Genomic DNA, 14472 nt, shown 5'->3' on the forward strand with positions numbered 1-14472 from the left:
TCCCCCTAATAAACTTCAAGGAAATCCCCTGCTTGTCACTTTTATTCAAAAGAGGGAAGTCAGTGAAGAGAATCCTCTCTTGTGACATTCGTCCTTATTCAAGCTAGAGCTTGAGTGGTTTTGTTAGTAAGTTCGAAAGTTGGTTGGCCTAATACACAACATTTGGCTGAACATTTGAACGAACAGTTCCTTAGGCTGAAAAAAAAACAGATGACCGAATACCTCAATTAGCCGAAAGGGTCATTTGGCCGAAATAAGCATTTGACCGAAAGTGTCGCTCGACTGAATTGGTCATTTGGCCGAAAATGCTGTTTGGCTGAAATGTTTGTTTTGCAAAAGGACATTTTCGGGCCAAAAGGATTTTCTGCCAAACAACCATTTCCACCAAATGACGTTTTCGGCCAAATGATCTAGTCGATCAAATGTCTTTTTCGGACAAACTACCATTTGACCAAATTACCGTGCAGTAAGCAACATTTTTGACCAAATGACCTTTTCTGTCAAACATCCATTTCGGCATAACGACATTTTCGGCCTTATAACCTATTCTGCCAAACGACTATACCAGCCAAACGACGTATTTGGGAAGAGTGCTTTGACCAAATGAAATTTCTGGCCAAACTGGTTTTTGTTGGATAAACTTTCATTTCGATCAAACAATTCTGCTGGATGATTTTTGACTTAACGTATTATTCGACTTAGTAGCTTTCGCCAAATGATTTTCGGTCAAACGACTCTTCTTCTTTTTAATAATTTTGTTTTGAATTTTTCCGACGAATTTCTACAATACAACAAATTTCCTGTAGAAATCCAAAGAAATTCCTTCAAAAATCCGATTTTTTTCGTTGAAATACCAAACGGTTTTCCGTAAATTTTTTCAAAAAAATCACCTTGGAGCTCTGAATAATTTTGATTTAGATTCCATAATTCACCTCTGAATTTCCGAAGAGTTTTCTAAAGGAAATTCGAAAATATTCCCGTGCAAATTCGATATTCTTATGAAAATTATGATTAATTCGCTGTTGAAATCTAATTTAGTTTTGTTGATGTCCACATCTTGAATAATCTCCCGCGGAAAATATTAAGAATTTCCTGTATAGATTTCGAAGAGAACTCAACAGAAACTTTCCGTGGAGTTTCCGAACAATTTTCTGTAGGAACTCAAACAATTTTCCTTGGAAATTCAAAAGTGCTGCCTTGGAATTTCCAAAGAATTATCAAAACTGCAAAGTAGTTGCCATTGAAAGTCCGAAAATAATTTCCAAATTAATATTTTGGAGAAGCTCAGAGAATTTTCGAGAGTTCATCAGATTTTTCCGACGAAATGCAAAAGATTCTCCCGTTGAAGTCTTGAAAACATCCATAAAAAAATGCAGAAAAAAAACTTTAAAAAACAAACGTTAAAATTCTCCACGCCGATTCACGCCGCCGCCGCCGACCAAAATTCTGACAAACGCCGCCGCCGACGGTTTTCAGACCAGCACTCACCTCTATTCATGTTGTCTTGTCAGCCTGGTCTTATAGTATCGTGCTCAAAATTAGGAAATTAATGCTTAGATTATTTTTTTTATTTAGTGGGATACACAGTTATGTATCCAACATCTGCCAAGTGTATACGCAGATAGAGAATTGATACTACAAGACCAACATTTGAAAAAAGCGTAACAGCTATTTTAAATAGTTTTGTGCTCTTCGGTGCAGACATTAGTTTTATCACTTCGCGTTCTCCCACACTAGCTACCGTGATCAGCATTAACACGATAGATTGCACACTGGTTAAACAAATTCCTGCTACGCGAGGTAGATTTTTTCATTCACTGCATTCCTACAATCGATTCCGCATTCATATTGTGCAAATAGTAAAAAAAATATCACATAATTTGAATTTGAATCTTGGAAACACTGAAGACGTTTTATAGAAGAAAACTACATACGTATTTGTCTACTAAGAATGGGGTTATGTAGTAAGAGTTAATAGAAAAATTTGTGTAACCTTAAGTTTTGAAAACAACTTAACGATTTTGTTCTGCGGCGCAGCCAAAATTTTTGATAATATAAAGTATGGTTTAAGTTTAAATTTGTTTCGAAATTCCGCGGAATTCCGTTAAATTTCGTTAGAAGCTAGTTTTTTCTAGCGAAATTTTTGTAATTTTACGAAACGAAACGAAATCAAGAAATCAGATTTCGCCATGCTCAAATTCCGCGAAATTCCGCGGAATTTCGTTTCGAACCACCTGAAACGAAATTTTTCGAAATACCGCATATGCTTAGCAGTAAGATGCGCGGCCACAAAGCAAGACCAGTCATGGTGGCTGGGTTCGATTCTCGGTGCCGGTCTAGACAATTTTCGTATTGGAAATTGTCTAGACTTCCCTGGCATAAAAGTATCATCGTGTTAGCCTCATGATATACGAATGCAGAAATGGTAACTTGGGTTAGAAACCTCGCAGTTAATAACTGTGGAAGTGCTTAATGAACACTAAGCTGCGAGTCGGCTATGTCCTAGTGGGCGATGTAATGCCAATGAAGAAGAAGGACCAAATAACGTAAACATTTTGCGAATGGTTGATTAGTTCGTGAGCTAAATGGTGACGAAAAAACCAATTACTTATTTTTGTTTTCGCATCTGCTTGCTTTAAATAATTTTGTTTATTAATTATCTTCTTCAAACAGCTACTGAGCTTCTTCTTACATTTAGTAATCGATTAATTTTTAACACAATCAAACAATCTTATGCAAAATCTAAAACCACAATTACCTAATGGCCGGAAATTGGTGCCGCCCGGTAGCGATCAGCTCGGGATGAGTACAGCTAATTAAATTCGACAGATTCGCGCTCCGGTGCCTTAACGAACAAATTTGCCTACTGAACTGACTGTTTGAACAAGACGCCATCCCCTCTGCCGTCTCACTTTATCCGGAGCGCAACAGAGTATGTCTCTGTTTTGTCGTGTATTTTAATAAAGTTGTCACGTAATTGAGAAGCACGCCAGCAGGGCCACTATTGAAGTGAAGAAAGCGACACAAAAACCGAAAGCTTGTCGACGGGTGCTTAATTGAAGATTATTGAGTTCGGTGCGCGTTTGGGGAGGGTGAGCCAAGCACCCAAGCGGAAGGAATTTGATTATTGAGCTGCGAGGAACATTTCCAGGATGCCGTTATTTAGTGGCCCCCCGAGAAGAAGACATTCTTAAAAAATGATTGAATTTTTATCGATTCTTGTGAAAGGACGTTCTGATACTTTAAAATTTCGTTCTCGAAAATATTAGATGCAACTGATGGTTTGCTATGGTTATGAATGACCGCTGTTTAGTTTATATTATAGGATTTAGTTGGTGCTATCTCTGTCTCCCATTTAGGTGTACCTATGAAGAAGACCTTTTTGAGCAGTAGCTCTATTTCAATCCCAATCATTAGTGCAGAATCTTAATAGAAACAAATTGAACTTTATATTTTGTGAACGCTGAAGCATGATGTCTCAAATTGGCATCGAATCTTATTATCGTTCAAGATAGAACAATTCAAAAATTGAGTGAAAAATAGATAAAATTATATTTTTTATTACTATTTGAATTGTTTTGAAAATTCGATATGACATCAGCTTTTTACCCGTCGCACAGAGGACGAATCCTTAGAAAGAGGGTCAAAAGGTAATTTTTCAAAACGATGTATTCTATTTTTTAAATATTTTTCTCGCATTATACAGGTTATGAAACATTGTAAATTACTTTGGTTGAGTCAATTTGACGATATTGTGAAAAATTGAAAAATGAAATTTGAAATTGGCATGAAAACTGTTTTCAACACCATTGATAATATATAAATATGAAGTATCATATCTTTGCAATATTTTTCATATCTGTTATTCAATCATTTCAAACTCAATACATCTTCAAAGATAACATAATCAACTATCAATTGCATACATTGTATCACAAATTCATGAAATATTCACCCTTGGCTTATGGAGTTCAATTTGGGCTTATTTCGAAATTTACTCATTTCGTGGTGTTTTTATGTGGTCAGAAAACAATTTACCAATCATTACCCATCGCTTAAAATCGCATGGCTACTACTTTACATTATATATTTTCAAACTAAACCAAATTAGGCATTTGAAAATAACGTAAAATACATATAAATGTATGTATATGTACTGAATGCTACAATCACAACAATCGTTATGAATGTAGTTTAAAATGATAAAATTTCATCACAGTAAGTATAATAAACCCATTTGTTCTCATTCTAAGCCATATTTGTACTTTTGACCTTTTTTTTTCAATCCGTCCCACTGTGCGTCGTACTACATTCACCTCTCCACATATCGATAAATATTGAAGGGACCATCGAGATAGGGAGAGATCGAGTTATGGTAGGAAAATTGAAATGGGTACTAGATTAAAAAAAAGCTCGTTGCTATGAAAAACGACAACAAAACAAATGTCGTTTCCTGTTGTTGATGTGTTTGTTGTTGTCCAAAAATGGTCCAGTAGCCAAAACATTTGAACATATCGACATAAGGAGATTGAATCCTGCACAAAATATGAACAGAACCTATCGAGATAGAGAGATATCGAGACAGGGAGGTTATCGAGATATAGGAAGGCCAAATGTATGTAGATTGAAGGGACTGAGGAAACCATCGACATAGAGAGAGATATCGAGATATATAACGTCGAGATGTACAGAGTCGACTGTAATAATCCGGACAGAAGAGGCACCTATCGATAGAAAAGAGGGCGTAGAGAGGCCCCCTTCAGGATCAACCAAGGAACCTTCCATTAGCATAAAATAACAAAATAAAATTCACAGTTACAATTGACATGGTATTGGAATCGACAGGAAATAGTTTTTATGAAGAAATTTTGGCTATCTCAGTCTTTAAAAACCATTAAACGATTAGCGTTTTACTCTGCCTGACGTTTCGACCATTGGATGTGGCCTTTTTCAAGGGAAAATTGGTCAATTACTTGGGACAAAATGATTGACCAATTTTTCCCTTGAAAACACCACATCCAACGTCCGAAACGTCGAGCAGAATAAATCGCTAATCATTAATGGTTTTAAAGACTGAGATTTCAAACTGAGAAAATTTCTACATACGTTACAATTGACTTTTCCGTCAAACATTTTATTCTCTCAATCAATTTTTAGCTTATTTAAGGTCAACTTTCCCAAAGAACCCATATTTTAACGCCTCTAAGTATTTTTAAAATATAAAGAAAAAATCGAAAAAAGTTCTGTTTTTTAAGATTTGCCCGATTTTGAACGAACATCGGGTGAATTTTTCACAAGTGCAGCACTTTTCGGTTTTTATTTTCGATTTTAAAAATAGTTAAAGGCTTAAAAAATATGGGTTCCTTGGGAAAGATGACCTTAAATCAACCAACTAATTGACTGAGACAATAAAACGAGATACAATTTACAGTTGGACGAACCGTTAGGGAAAACATTTGCTACAGACCTATTGTGTAGCTCTGGGATCACGAGAAGGCAGTTATTCCTAAACAATTAGATTTAGTGATACTAGCCCTCATGTTTGTGAAAAGAGATGAGGGCTGCAAGGCTTCCTGGATTGTCCACGAGCGCATCCCGAATGCTGGTTGGAATCCCATAGGCTTCACTGTATTTCGAGGAATGACACAAGAAGTATTCGGCAGTATTGAGCCGAGAAGTAACCTGCTGATCCTTCAGGTTGAGCAGATCGTCCCATGCCTATGTAGGTCCCTTAATTTTCTGTAGTTGTGGGTTCCCCAACTATGCTGCCAAACATCCTAGATAGTCTTCCTAATCCAGGTCTTTGGGTCCGCCAGGAGGACAGTAGTTGTAAAGAGCTATCATTGATGACAAGCAACAGTGAGTCGATCTGCAATGGTTTTACCATGAGCAGCAATAGTTTTACCATAGTGCACTGTCATTGAGTTGGAATCAAGGTCATCGGTTTCAACCTCACGATCTCGGACAGTCTTCCAAGCATCTGCAGCATTTTTCCGCTGAAGCTGGAGTGGCTTACATAGGAGGCTTCCTCGACGGAAGTTGATTTTTAGTTCTCCCAGAGCAAGGCAAGTAAGTTTCATACCGCATAGGAGGTCATGAGGATTTGATAGAGTTTGGAACAAGTCATTACCCTGGTTATGTAGCTGAATTTTACTTCGCTGAAGTGGAGCAAATATTCTAGAACCTGGTCAATGGAAACACTAAGTACTTTTACGATTTTACGGTTGGGGATGGGATGTTTCCTCAACTTGATACTCGGGCCGAACAGTTGTGGTACACATCTGCGAACACATCTGTTAATGATCTTAGAAAATCCCACGGAAATGGGGTTGACCAATGGAGGACTGGCGCAAATAGAGGACTGACCCAAATAGAGAGGACTGGCCCAATTGGAGAGTGCTGGCCCAAATGGAGAGGACTGGCCCAAATGGAAAGAACTGGCCCAAAGGGAGAGAACTGGCCCAGATGGAGAGGACTGGCCCAAATGGAAAGGACTGGCCCAAATGAAGGGGACTAGCCCAAATGGAGAGGACTGGCCCAATGGAGGACTGGCCCAAATGGAAAGAACTGGCCCAAATGAAGAGGACTGGCCCAAACGGGGAAGACTAGCCCAAATGGAAAGAACTGGCCTAAATGGAGAGGACTGGCCCAAATGCAGAGGGCTGGCTGAAGTGGAGAGGACTGGCCCAAATGCAGAGGACTGGCCCAAATGAAGTACTGGCCCAATGGAGGATTGGCCCAAATGGACTGGCGCAAATGGAGAGAACTGGCCTAAATGGAAAGAAATGGCCCAAACGGTGAGGACTGGCCCAAATGGAGAGGATTGGCCCAAATGGAAAGAACTGGCTCAAATGGAAAGTACTGGCCCAAATGGAGAGGACTGGCCCAGATGGAGAGGACTGGCCCAAATAGAGAGGAATGGCCCAAATGGAGAGGACTAGCCCAATTGCAGAGGGCTGGCCGAAGTGGAGAGCACTGGCCGAAATGCAGAGGACTGGCCCAAATGGAGGACTGACCCAATGGACGACTGGCCCAAATAGAGTGGACTGGCCCAAATAGAGAAGACTGGCCCAAATGGAGAGGACTGGCCCAAATGGAGAGGACTGGCCCATATGAAAAGAACTGGCCCAAACGGAGAGAACTGGCCCAAATGGAGGGGACTAGCCCAAATGGAGAGGACTGGCACAAATGGAGGGGACTAGCCCAAATGGAGAGGACTGGCACAAATGGAAAGGGTGGCCCAAATGGAGAGGACTGGCCCAATGGAGGACTGGCCCAAATGGAAAGAACTGGCCCAAATCAAGAGGACTGGCCCAAATGGGAAGACTAGCCCAAATGGAGAGGACTGGCCCAAATGGAGGGACTGGCCCAAATTCAGAGTGCTGGCCGAAGTGGAGAGGACTGGCCCAAATGCAGAGGACTGGCCCAAATGAAGTACTGGCCCAATGGAGGATTGGCCCAAATGGAAAGACTGGTCCAAATGTAGAGGACTGGCCCAAATAGAAAGGACTGGCCCAAATGGAGAGAACTGGCCTAAATGGAAAAAAAATGGCCCAAAAGGTGAGGACTGGCCCAAATGGAGAGGACTGGCCCAAATGCAGGGGACTAGCCTAAATGGAGAGGACTGGTCCAAGTGGAGAGGACTGGCCTAAATGGAAAGAACTGGCCCAAATGAAGAGGACTGGCCCAAATTGACTGGGACTGGCCCAGATGGAGAGGACTGGCCCAAATAGAGAGGAATGGCCCAAATAGAGAGGAATGGCCCAAATGGAGAAGACTGGCCTGAAATGCAGAGGGCTGGCTGAAGTGGAGAGCACTGGCCCAAATGCAGAGGACTGGCCCAAATGAAGGACTGACCCAATGGACGACTGGCCCAAATCGAAAGGCCTGGCCCAAACAGAGAGGACTAGCCCAAATGCAGAGGACTGGCCCAAATGGAGAGGACTGGCCCAAATGGGGAGGACTAGCCCAAATGCAAAGGACTGGCCCAAATTGAGAGGTCTGGCCCAAATGGGGAGAACTAGCCCAAATGGGGAGGATTGGCTCAAATAGAGGACTCTGCTTAAATGGAGGACTGACCCAAATGGAAGACTGGCCCAATAGAGACGTTTGAAGAGCAGCAGCAGAAATAAAGGCGTCCAAGTGCGATTGGGTGAATGTCCAAGTGCGTCCAAGGCGTCCTGGAAGTAGCCCCAAAACATTAGAAGTAAGTAAGCCCTAGTATCATTTTGGTTTTATGCTGGTTTTAGAACACTCTTGTAGAGTAAATTATGGTCTTGGAAGGCGTGCTACCGAAAGCTGAAGCGTCTGTATGCTGCAAGTTTACCACGAAGCCGGTTATTAACCAACTTTTCGTCTACCTTGGAGACGCAGGAAGTCAGAGAAATTGGCCGACATTTGGAAGCATCTCGGGAGAAGACCCTATTTTTTGGTATGGGAATGACGAGATAATGCCACCATTAGTCCGGGAGAGTCTTGGTTTGGCGGTCTTGGTTTGGCTTGATGGATCATTGGTTACACTATCCCAACTAGGCCAGAAGATTTACCCTACGCCTGGAGAAGGCACAGCTCGGCCAAAAAAGGCTGATTTACCGGGGAATTATGGTGGGACTCTAATGCTCGAACATGTTGCGGATCTGCCAGCAATGGAATACTTGAGTTCGGCTGGATATCCCATGGGATATCAGCTGGGAGTGCATTAACAACTCCAGTAGGACGGGGATGGTATGATCTTGCATATCGAGGTGAATTACCTCATGGTTCGGAGATGAATTGAGCATGATTACCAGAGTCGAGGAAACCCTCCCGCTGTTTCTCCTTGGCTTCTGGTATGACGGAGCGCATTAATCCTTATCTCGACGCATTCCGTGCGACCACCATTGAAGGAATTTTCCTGGCTGGCTACAGGTTTGTGGAATTGAGATCGATCCAGGTGAAATCGGGACGGGTTGCTGTATTTTTAAGATCGTGGTAGTAAATGCATGGTCGCAAACAACTTTCCACTTCAGCGTTAAGAGGATCAAACGATAAGCGGAGATCGGGTTAGGGACAAAAGGTCGAAGGAGCAAATGATCGCAAGGGACAAAAGGTCGAACGAGACAAACTATCGAAAAAGATTTATTCCTCCATTCTCTCTTCGTCCGTTATCCTTCTTATTTTTCGTCCTTCACTTTTCATCCTCTTCCCTCTTTCCTTCTTCCTTCTTCATTTTATCTTTTTTCCTCAGACTTCTTCCTTCGAGTCCTTTTATATTATATTTCTTTATCGTCCTTCTTCCTTCTTCTTTCTTCTTCTATCATCTTCTTTCTCCTGTATTGATAATTCTGTCTTATTTTTGCTACTTCCTTCTTCTTTTTTTCTTCTTCCTCCTTCCCTACTCCTTCTTAATTCTTATTTTTTCTTCCTTCTTCTTCTGTGTTCTTACTTCTCTCTTCTTCCTTTTTCCTTTCCCTTCCTCTTTTTTCCTTCTTCTTTACTCCTTCATCCTTTTCATTTTTCTATCTGTGAACCTTCTCTTTCTTCCCTTTTCTTTCCTTCTACTTCATTCTTCCTTCTTCCATCATCCTTCTTCTTTTTCTTTCTATCTACCTTCTTTCTCCTTCCTTCTTCCTTCGTTTCTTATTTCATCCTTTTTCTTTCTTCCTTTATCTTCGTCTTTCTTGTTTCTTCCTTTTTACATCTTCCTCTTCCTTCCTTCCGTCTTGCTTCTTACTTTTTTTCTTCCTTTTTTGTTTTTCTTTCTTTCTTCCTCCTTCAGCCTTCATCCTTCTTTTTTATTCCTTATTGCTTCTTCCTGTTTCCTTCTTAATCTTGCTTCTTTCTTTTTCATTTTTCCTGCTTTCCCCTTCCTTAATCCTTCTTCCTTCTTACATCTTTCGTCTTCCTCTTTCCTTCTTCCTTCTTTCTTTTTCCTTCTTCCTTCTCTTTTTTCTGTTCTTCCTTTTCCATCGATCTTCCTTTTTTATCGTTCTTCCTTCAGTATTTTTGAGATTTTGGCTTTTCAGTCTGTGGGTTCTTTAGAACAACCATTTAGGATCTGTCCCAACGTTTCAGCAAATTGGTGTTGCCTTCATGTTCCCCTGATGAAGGCAACAACAATTTGCCGAAAGATTCGGACAGATCTTAAACGTTTTTTTTTTTTAAAACCCACAGACTGAAAAACCAAAAACACAAAAATTCTTCCTTCATTCTTCCGTCATTCATCTTCTTCCCTCCTTCTTTCACCTTCTGTCCTTTTCAATCTTTTGCCCTTTTCAACCTCTTGTCCTTTTGACATTTTATCTTTATGAAGGCCTATGAATTATTGGGTAATTAAGCTAAGTAACCATTGATGTTCCACAATAGGAGATTTGTTGAAATCAAAAATGTGATTGGAAGACATGGTTTGTTCCAGATGAAGGTAGGTGTGAAACGTGCCAGTTAGATTTTTTATCATAACGGAAGAAACCATTTCGAGGTGTCTTCCTAAAGTCCCAGAGGAGTGCTGCTATTGACAAGAGTTCCGTGTGACGACAGGCTTGAGTAACATCTGGACCCAAACTGAACTGAACTGCTGGAGTTGACAGAACTTATCGCCCGGGTTGCTTTCTCATACTGTCCTCCCGACCCGAGAATCAACAACTTTATACCTCGCGCTTGCAGGGGAAAAGAACGTCTCTCGTCTATCTATACACACTACACTGGCACCTCGGAGGCCTGGATAAGCTTTTATTGCTTGGGTAAGGGTCACTTGGCCGAAACCAATTTGGCCGAATACCACAAAGCTGAACACCATTAGGTCGAAACCCATCTGGCCAAAACCCATCTGGCCAAATGGGTCATTTGGCCGAAAGGGTCATTAGGCCGAAAGGGTCATTTGGCCGAAAGGGTCATTTGGCCGAAAGGGTCATTTGGCCGAAAGGGTTATTAGGCCGAAAGGGTCATTTGGCCGAAAGGGTCATTTGGCCGAAAGGGTCATTTGGCCGAAAGGTGATTTGGTCGAAAGGGTCATTAGGCCGAAAGGTTCATTTGGCCGCTCACAAAAGTTTCACTACCTACCTCCCTCTGTGAAAAGTGAGTTGTGCGAAGTGAGTTTTGAGACGTCTCACTACTCATTTCGCGTTCATCTCACTTTTAACAGTAAGAAGAGTAAAATGAAAAGTGGGAAGTGAGACGTCTCTCTTCTCACTTTTCAAATGAACTATTCGACCAAATGACCCATTCGGCCAAATGAACCTTTCGGCCAAATGACCCTTTCGGCCAAATCACTCTTCGGCCAAATGACCCTTTCGGCCAAACGACTCTTTCGGCCAAATGACTTTTGGCTTAATGATCTGTTCGGCCAAATGGTATATTCGGCCAAATAACTTTCGGCCTAGCGGCATTGGGCCGAATGGCTTTCGGCGAATGGGTTTCGGCCATACAACCCTTCCCCTTATTGCTTGGCGTCCACTTCGCTCACTGGGTGCTGAGGTTGAATTGATCGTTCCGGTGGAGTCTTGACATCCGGTCTACCGGCGCCATAACTACCTAGGGTACCGTGGATGATTTGATTGCTCGAAACTATGCTCAGACGCTGGGGTCGGTTAAAAAGTTCTGGTTGGGTTATAGCGTCCGGTCCTAAGGTCTTTCGAGTGAAGAGTTTATTTACAATTATTTCGCAGCGAAAGAATTTTCATTAAAAAATGTATATCAAACACCAAATTGAACCATTGCTTATTAAATGAATTCCATCCTGTTACTTTAAATTCTTTTGGAGTGATCGGAATCATAATCGTTTCTAATTATTTTTTCTCCGAAACAAATCAGATATGTCACGTCTATGAATGGGCTTGTTGGCATGTGCCAAGCCATACACAATGTGAACCTACTAAGATTTCATAAAAACCAACACAGCAGCTACCACAACAGGAAGACGTATGACTTCCTATGAGTTCGCCTTCTCCCTATTTGCGACGAACCGAGTCCAAACTTGCTCGGAATCAATAGTTGGTTTCGCACAGTGATCCCGCAGGAAAAATCCAAACCAAACATCTCCCAAGCGGACGAAATCGAACCGGATGCAGTGAGACAGATTCGAAGCGACGTCCTGTTTTTCTTTCTTCTGCACGCAAAATCAACTGGAAATCATGTGGGTGGAATTTGCGGTGGGATGATGTCTTCTCGTATATAAGAAGAAATCATGGTGTGCTGGACGATGATGATGGAGGCTATTTGGTGCGGCTCCTCCGGAAGTGTTGCAAAATGAATCTTTCTCTCCGAACAGGAAGTTTGGAGGCAATAATGGAACTATGCTCCGATATGGTTCGTTGATTTCCCGCTCAATCTCGGATCAAAATAGCCGGAAGGAAGGCTCGGTATGATTTCCTTGATTGGTAGTTTAGATGGGTTTCGATGGTGATTGAGCGGAATACTTTTGGCGCCTCCCCGCTGTGATGAAAGCAAATAAAATTTAGGGCACATTTGGTAAACGATATGTGTTACGTTATCCACCCATGAACTGAACTGCCCAGCCAGTTTGAGATCCACAGAAATGTTGGTTCATCCAATAGCTGGTTGTAAAATTGGTTTTCAATTTTACCAAAATAAACTAAAACTAGTTATGAAATCACATAAGCTATGTGCCTAAGGCAGAAGAATGCAACCAATTCTTCATTCGGGTTCAAGCATCTTTTTCATTCGAATAATTTTATACTTACATACTTGACGTGCTAACAAACTTCTCTCTTGAAATATTTTGCAGTGCGTTATTATTTTACAATCAATTTTATTTGTCTTGTTGCTTCGTATATGTTGTTTCTTTTATACTTGACTTAATTACAGGTGCAGTCATCCCAATTTTTTTTCGCATTTTATGATTTATCTGATTTAGCTTGTGTGCAAGAGTTATTGTGATGTAAAAGATCCAACTTGTGTCTATGTGAACATGTTATGACACTTTTTGAGAGTCAAAGATTTTAGAAAATAGCCCATCCTTCAACGGAAAGAAATTTATCGCATGAAACTTTTCCCCCGCAGTCGGCTTGTCAATATTTTTACTCCGAACAAAAACACCAAATCCCCTGGCTTAGCGTTTACTAATGTCCACGCCGAATGCATTCGTAACGACCCGCGCCGACCGTTCATCACGCCGTTAAATTCCGATCCGCCACTATATCTGTTTATCCACATGCCACACATTTTTCACAGCGACATCTTAATTGATGTCGTCTAATTTTATCTTTCTTTGCGCTTTACATAAGAAAGCACCTCCCGCGCTAAAGAGTGAGGCGAACAGATCATTTTTTTCTTCAGAAATAAAATCGAACCTGTTCTGTAAAACACATGCACGACCCTGTGATTTTACACCGACTTAGCTCACGAAATAAATACCATCATTATGAATAATTATCCACGCCGGCTTAAAGTTCAGCCACACCGAGTGAGGAGCATCGTCACTTTCCAAAATCGGAGGAAACCTCACCCAGATTGGTTCAGAACCGACCGAACCGAGCTTCACCAGCGCGCACGGGAGGAAGCAGTCGCGTTGATACACGGCGACACGTGGTGCGCTTGTTGGCTAATGATCCGATTCCAAGTTTTGACAAAAATGGATCCTCCGAAGAAGGCAAAACAAAGCAACCGAAACCCAAAGGGGAGAGGACGCATCGATGTCTGTCAGATATTAAAATTTCACAAAAACACTGCTTATTAGATCCAGGCGGGCTGTGGTTCGATGGTTCTGATGGCCAATGATAGCATCGCGGCGTGCTGCCGCCGGCGGAAGATGAAACGAGTTTTCCCGCGACAAGCCGTGCCCCGCCCGGGCGTGGGAGATAATGTATGGGAAAACAAATTCTAATGACAGCAAAACAAGTTTCCCATTTCCGGGTCGTCAGCTGACAGGCGCAATGAAAATGAGCGGTGCAATGATGGCAAGATTCAATTCAACCTTTTGCGGGTGCGGTGCGGTGATGGCAGGCTGCCAAATCTCAGTGGTGACGAGAAGGAAAAAAGGGCCATTGTGGGTTCCAGTGTTCAATTAAACGCGTTGACAGTTGAGTTTTATGGTGCCAGATGACTTATTTTCTTTATGGTTATAATCTTCCGAAAGAACGCTTGAAACAATGGAAGGGTAGTGTTTTGTCGATGGCAGAATACAGAAGCGAAGAAGATAAAGAAGGTAATAAGCTGAAGGCTTGAAGTACACTTTTGAAGATGCAGAAGACTCTAGCATATCAGCACACCATTTCAGAACGGAAATCAAGTTTAACAAGTCATAAGAGACGTGTAAATTCACAGTACTTTCAGCCCAAAAATTAATCAGAGCACCGGACTTTGATGTGTCGAGCTGAGTAAATTATAAAAAAATACTTTTTATTCTCTCTCTCCGAATATCAAATTTATTTTGTAGCGGATAAATAAAAGAAAAGCGAAAATCCTATAAAGTCCAACAAAATTTTGTGTTAAAACTTTTACCACTCATCGAGTCGAGGATTACCGTTTCCTGGAAGT

Source organism: Armigeres subalbatus, chromosome 3, assembly GCF_024139115.2.
Source record: "Armigeres subalbatus isolate Guangzhou_Male chromosome 3, GZ_Asu_2, whole genome shotgun sequence".
Classification (NCBI taxonomy): domain Eukaryota; kingdom Metazoa; phylum Arthropoda; class Insecta; order Diptera; family Culicidae; genus Armigeres; species Armigeres subalbatus.